Source organism: Miniopterus schreibersii (assembly GCF_964146895.1).
Source record: "Miniopterus schreibersii genome assembly, chromosome: 6".
In the NCBI taxonomy this organism is placed as follows: Eukaryota; Metazoa; Chordata; class Mammalia; order Chiroptera; family Miniopteridae; genus Miniopterus; species Miniopterus schreibersii.
The window spans coordinates 60425749-60432607 of record NC_138107.1 but is presented as its reverse complement, the minus strand read 5'-3'; positions in this window follow the sequence as shown (position 1 = coordinate 60432607).

Here is a 6859-nt window from a genome sequence, read left to right as displayed (position 1 = left end):
CCCTGGATCCTGGGCATCTTATATGTCTGTTTCCTCTCGTGGTCCTGCCAGAAACTGTTTCCAAGTAGGAAAATTCGTCCAAGGGGATTGGGAATTACAAATGCCAGAAAGAACCTAGGGGTAGAAAGGAGCCATGCTGGGATCGACCGGGGTCCCCTAAAGGAAGTGTCTGCAGAGGTGGAAATGCGCCCCTTGGAGAGGTCTTGCCCCTGTTCTTTGGTCAAACCTTCTAGCTAGGCTAATTCTACCAAGAGTGAGAATGAGAATCCTTAGTAATGTTCCTGAAACATAACTCAACCCATACCATTCCCCTCTAAAGGGAATCCTTACTGACTGTCCGTTACTTGGTAGGAGAGAGGTTCCGGTCCTGGCAGTCCGGTCGCTTCCTTCGTGCATCCGTTCAGCAAGCCATTGCTGCCTGCCAGCACACTGACCTCAGTCTCCACTACTGTTGGACGTAAGCTGCCCGGCCAGCCTCATCGTCCCCTTCACACAGCCTAGTGTCCAGCCAATCTGGACGACAAAGTGATCCTCCGGGCACGTTGGGTACTTCCCTGCAGCAATTCTGTACCATTTTTGCCCTCTTTGTGCATTCTCTTCCCTTCGCCTGAATTCCTGTATCCCAGCTAGGTATTCCCAAATCCCATCCCACTTCTCAAGGCTCGCTCTACAAGGCACCTCTTCAATGGAACTCCCCTTGATTCCCTAGCCCGAAGTTCTGTCTCCTTTCTTGTAAATCTCATGGCTCTATTTACAGCACTTCCTACTTTCATATATGTGGATTCCTATATGTAGCGTTATTACATATGTGTTGTATTATATGCTATATATTGTATTACATATGTTTTATATAAATATGTGTGTTATATAAATGAAATAAAACAATGTTTTAATAATGCTTATCTAATATTTGTTTAGTAATACCTACCTAATATTTTCTCACCCCCTCCTCATGGGAAACATCTGTTAACATCTTGGTTTCCTGCCATATGTTTCTTTTTTTTAACATTCTTTTAAATTTTTTTTTTTTAACATGTCACACCCTTCAAACACTTTTGTATCTCTGTCTGCTCTGTACCTACTCCTCTGACGAGGGAGAGGGAGAACGTGATGACGAGGAAAGCCTGCAGCAGCCTTCTTCCTCGCTGGCCACTTGTGTAAATCCAGGATACTGTGCTAAGGAAGCTCCCGGCACCAATGTCCCTCTGAAATTTGCCTGCATGTTCCACAGGATACCACCACCAGCACATTACTGACACCCTGCCATACTGCTCTGGTGTACTCGCCTCTTTGTCCCAATATTTGCCACCTCTGACAAGATTAGAGCCTCAGTCTCATCTCTCTATGGCAAATGCTTAGGTGTGCAGGCTCATGCTAGCTACAACTTTTGTACTTCTTTGAATTTGTAAATTTAAGCAAAGGGGTTCTGCCCCAAGTGCATATCCTGGCATTTCTCCCCACTTGTTTGGTTTTTTGGTTTTTTGTTTGTTGTTTTTTGTGTGTGTGTTTTTAATATATCTTTATTGACTTCAGACAGAGGGCAGCAGAGGGAGAGAGAGATAGAAACACCAATGACGAGAGAGTCATTGGGGATGGAGCCCGCAACCCAGGCATGTGCCCCGACCGGGAATCGAACCCGGATCTCCTGGATCCTAGGTCGATGCTCAACCGCTGAGCCACGCCCGGCTGGGCCCCACTTGTTTGGTTTTGTTTCTCTTAGACTAGCCAGTGGCAGTTGATGGGTATCCTTGATTAAGGATGTTCGGCCTCCCAAAAGAAGTTACGGAAAGGACAGTCCCACTTTTCTTCTTTGGCACCTTTCAGTAAGTAGGCTAGGGACAGGGCTACCTAGTAGTTGCTCCTATTACTGGCAGCTTCCCGCAGTTAGAAGGAGGTAGATTCACTGTCTTGTTTTCAGCCACAATTCTGGGGCAACAAGAAAACTACACTGCATATCCTGTTTCTATATACACTCAATCCAAAGTTTATGCACTTCCCATTTTCTAAATAATTTATTATTTTGTCATTTTCAAAATAAAAGGACTAAATGTGGCACTTTTAAAACTTCAAGGGTTCAGGATAAAGACTTTGGGCTACTTAAACTCTCAGGTATGCAGGCTCATGCTGGCTGCAACTTTTGTACTTCTTTGAATTTGTGAATTTAAGCAAAGGGGTTCTGGCCCCACCACTACCCCCAACATGCATATCAAGACACTGACTGTGTCAAGACAAACTGCTGTTTTAAACATATCTAAACTCCCGCTTCCTCCCCCACCCCACATTCTACCAGCACCATACAAAAAAGCTGAAAGAGTTCCATATCCTCAGAAAGATGTTAATTATAACATACTTAAAGTTGATAGTACCAAAAGCCCCAAACCCCATTTTTTGTACCATCACAATTACAGTCATTTCTTAAAGTGTAATCCTGAAGACAAAATAGTCAAATCTCCCTACTAGAATTCTGAGCACAAGAAATTCCCGAGAAAAGAATGCCAATTTCTGATATATAAAAAATTAGTGTCAGAAATTATCAGCAAGAAATATTATATTTAAATGAAAATAAAAGGTCAGTTTGCTGGCAGAGTCAAACCAAGGTAAGGATCAATAGATGGTTTTAGTCTAAGGATTGAATAGAATCTAGATTGAACTATACTTGGAATGTGTACTATTTTATTTTAAAATATATATTTATTAATTTCAGAGAGGGGAAGGGAGAGGGAGGGAGAGAGATGAAGCATCAATGATGAGAGAGTCACTGATCGGCTGCCTCCTACATGCCCTCAACTGGGAATTGAGTCTGCAACCCGGGCATGTGCCCTGACCGGGAATCAAACCTCAATCTCCTGGATCCTAGGTCGATGCTCAACTGCTGAGCCATGTCCAGCCAGGCAGAATGTATGCTATCTTAATAGAAACTTTGGGGTAAAGAGGTATAGGAATGGGGAAAATGTAAGGTTACAGTAGCTCATCTCCAAGGGAGTTGCCCTCAAGCCCTTCAACCCACACCCCTTGGGCACAAGCCATTTTCTCATTGGGAGGTAAAGTCTGTTTCTCCATTTTCTTCATTTGGGGCCAATCTGGTACTTCTGAAACCAGGAGAATACAGCAGAAGTAACACTGCATAATTTCCTAGTCTAATTCATAAGAAGTCTTGCACCTTTGGCCTTGGGGAGATCTCTGGGACACCTTCTGGAGAAAACTGTCCATCTGTAGGAAGTTGTACAACACCCTGAGGCTGTGATGAAAAGAGGAACCCGAAGCTAGGAATGTGGAAAGGCCATGTGAGGACACCTGAGCAACCTGTCCTCATCTATTCCAGCCATCACAAATAAGGCACCAGATATACGGAACAAAAACCTTACGTCCCAGCCACTATCTGATGTAAGCTAATGAGTCAAGGAAGAATTGCCCAACCGAACCTCGTCAAAATGTAAATTGTTGTTTTAAACTCTATGCTTTGGGGGTGGACAACAAAGCAGTAGGTAACCAGAGCAGTTGTCCAAACCTTTATCCTACTTTTTCATTTCTCAATTTTTCGTTACATAAACTTACTGACTGCAGTTACTATTCCCAACACTGTACTTCATGCTGTTGTTCAAGCTACTCTAATGGAAATGCTGCCACGGAGAAATACACACACACATGCACACACTGAGAGAGACAGAGCTAGAAAAGAACACAGTACTCTTTACATTATTAGAGATTCTACCTATTTTTGCAAGGCTCAGCTCAAGTTTCACCTCCTTCCTTACCATGGTTATATGGGTAACCCAGCTCCTCAGGATTTTTCCTTTTCTCTTCTTAAATAAAGACCTGTACTCAGAAAACTACGTGACACTGAAAAAAGAAATAGAGAAAGATTTAAACAAGTGGAAGAAGATACCATGCTCATGGACTGGAATAATTAATATCATTAAAATGTCCATACTACCCAAAGCAATTTATAAATTTAATGCAATTCTTATGAAAATACCAACAGCATATTTCACAGACCTAGAACAAACATTTTGAAAATTTATATGGAACCAAAAAAGACCCCGAATAGCTGTAGCCATCTTGAGAAAAAAGAACAGAGTGGGAGGGATCACATTACCAGACTTCAAACTATATTACAAAGCCACTGTAATCAAAACAGCCTGGTATTGGTACAACAACAGGCATATAGATCAATGGAACAGAACAGAGACCCCAGAAATAGACCCACGCCATTATGGTCAGTTAATATTTGACAAAGGAGGCAAGAGTATCCAATGGAGTAAGGACAGTCGCTTCAATAAGTGGTGCTGGGAAAATTGGACAGATACATGCAAAAGAATGAAACTAGACCACCAACTTTCACCACACACAAAAATAAACTCAAAATGGATAAAAGACTTAAATGTAAGTCACGAAACCATAAAAATCCTGGAAGAAAACATAGGCAGTAAAGTCACAGACATCCCACATAGTGGACTTTTCACTGATACATCTCCTAGGGCAAGAGAAACAAAGGAAAAAATAAACAATTGGGACTACATCAAACTAAAAAGCTGCACAGCAAAAGAAAACAGCCTCAAAATACAAAGGAACCCCACGGTCTGGGAAAACATATTTGCCAAGGATGTATCTGATAAGGGGCTAATTTCCAAAGTGTACAAAGAACTCATAGCACTCAGCAAGAGGAAGACAAACAACCCAATTAAGAAATGGGCAAAGGACCTGAATAGACACTTCTCCAAAGAGGACATATGGATGGCCAAGAGACACAGGAGAAAATGCTCAACGTCGCTAATCATCAGAGAGATGCAAATTAAAACCACAATGAGGTATCACTTCACACCTGTCAGAAAGGCTCCATCAACAAATCAACAAATGACACATGCTGGCGAGGGTGTGGAGAAAGGGGACCCTAGTACACTGCTGGTGGGGATGCAGACTGGTGCAGCCACTATGGAAAACAGTATGGAGGTTCCTCAAAAAATTAAAAATGGAGCTGCCGTTTGACCCAGTGATTCCACTCCTAGGAATATATCCTAAGAATCCTGAAACATTCATCAGAAAGGATATATGTACCCCGATGTTCATAGCAGCACAGTTTACAATAGCTAAGATCTGGAAACAGCCCAAGTGCCCATCAGTAGATGAGTGGATTAAAAAGCTGTGGGACATTTACACCATGGGATACTAGGCAGCTATAAAAAAGAATCTCGTATCCTTTGGGACAGTATGGATGGACCTGGAGAATATTATGCTAAGTGAAATAAGCCAGGCAGAGAAAGACAAATATCACATGATCTCGCTTATATGTGGAATCTAAAGAACTTAATAAACTGATGAACAGAATAGATGCAATGACATGGAAGCATAGATGAGACTGATGAATGTCAGAGGGATGGAGGAGGGCGGGTGGGTGGAGGGGGAGAGAGTAACCAAAGAATTTATGTGCATAAATGCACAACCCAAGGACACGGACAATGGTGGGGAGAGGGACTGGGGAGGGGGATGGAACAGGGTGGAACGGGTCATTGGGGAGAAAAAGGGACATCTGTAATATTTTAAACAAAAATAAAATTTTTTTTAAAAAGACTAACACACACTAAAATTTATATATTAGCTTATATTAATTTTTAGTAGATATCTCTAATTTGAGTGTAAACTCCTTGAGAGACACTGTTTCTTGTACTTGCTTGTGTCCCAGTGCTTTATATCACAAAAGGTGCTTAATAAATCTGGCATTTATGAGTATATGAATAAGATTTTTTAATGCCAAATATCTATCTATAACTAGCTTAAATAACAGTCTGTTTGAGGGACGTAAGTAAAGCTTAAGGGTCCCTAAGAGGACTGCTTTTCTCACAGATCCACATGGCTTGCTCCTCACTTCTTTCAGGGCTGCACTCAGGCACTGATGGGCTGCCTCCTGCGCGCCCCGACTGGGGATCGATCCCGCCACCCAGGCCTGTGCCCTGACCGGGACTCCAACCATGACTTCCTGGTTCATACGTCCTCACTTAACCACTGAGCCATGCTGGCCGGGCAGTTTTTTGTGTTCTTTTAAATCCTCATCTGAGGGTATGCTTGCTTGTTTGTTTATTTTTAATTTAATTTATTTTTCTTTTAGAGAGAGAGAGGAAGGGGGAGGGAGAGAGAGAGAAACATCGTTGTAAGAGAAACATCTATCGGCTGCCTCTCGTACACACCCTGACCGGGGATTGAACCTGCAACCTAGGTATGTACCCTGAGCAGGAATTGGACCCCTGGCCTTCTGCTATACTGGACGACGCTCCAGTCAACTGAGCCACCTGGCCAGGGCAGTCACAATCAGTTTTTTACTGCTTGCAACCAAAAGCCTATAGTGTAGGTCTATATACCTATACCAGCTTCATACACAAAATCACCACTTTTAATTTGATAAAATGAACTACTCTATTTGCAGGAAGTTAGCCAAATGGCAATTTTATTTGACATTGTTATTTCTCTAGGTTTCAGTATAAAACACAAGGTAATTACTTTTAACATAGAAAGAATCTTACATCTTACCATTGTTCCTTTCTATTTTCCTCCCCCTATCTCAACTTTTATCTGAACCCCCATTTCATTCCTAAAAGAAGAAAAACTTACCAAAAAGAGTCTTTTATATATCTAAGTGTAGAGTATATTTCTGGTTACAAGTCTGAACATTAAAAACTGTTTCGGGAGCAAAGAGAATTTCTAGGGCAGGGAAGCTACGCTGTATGATTCTGTAATGCTGGATACATGTCATTTTGCATTTGCCAAAACCCACAGAGTGTACACCACCACACATGAACCCTAATGTAAACTGTGGGCTTCAGGTGTTGGAGATGTGTCAGTGCAGGCTCATCACCTGTAATAAGTG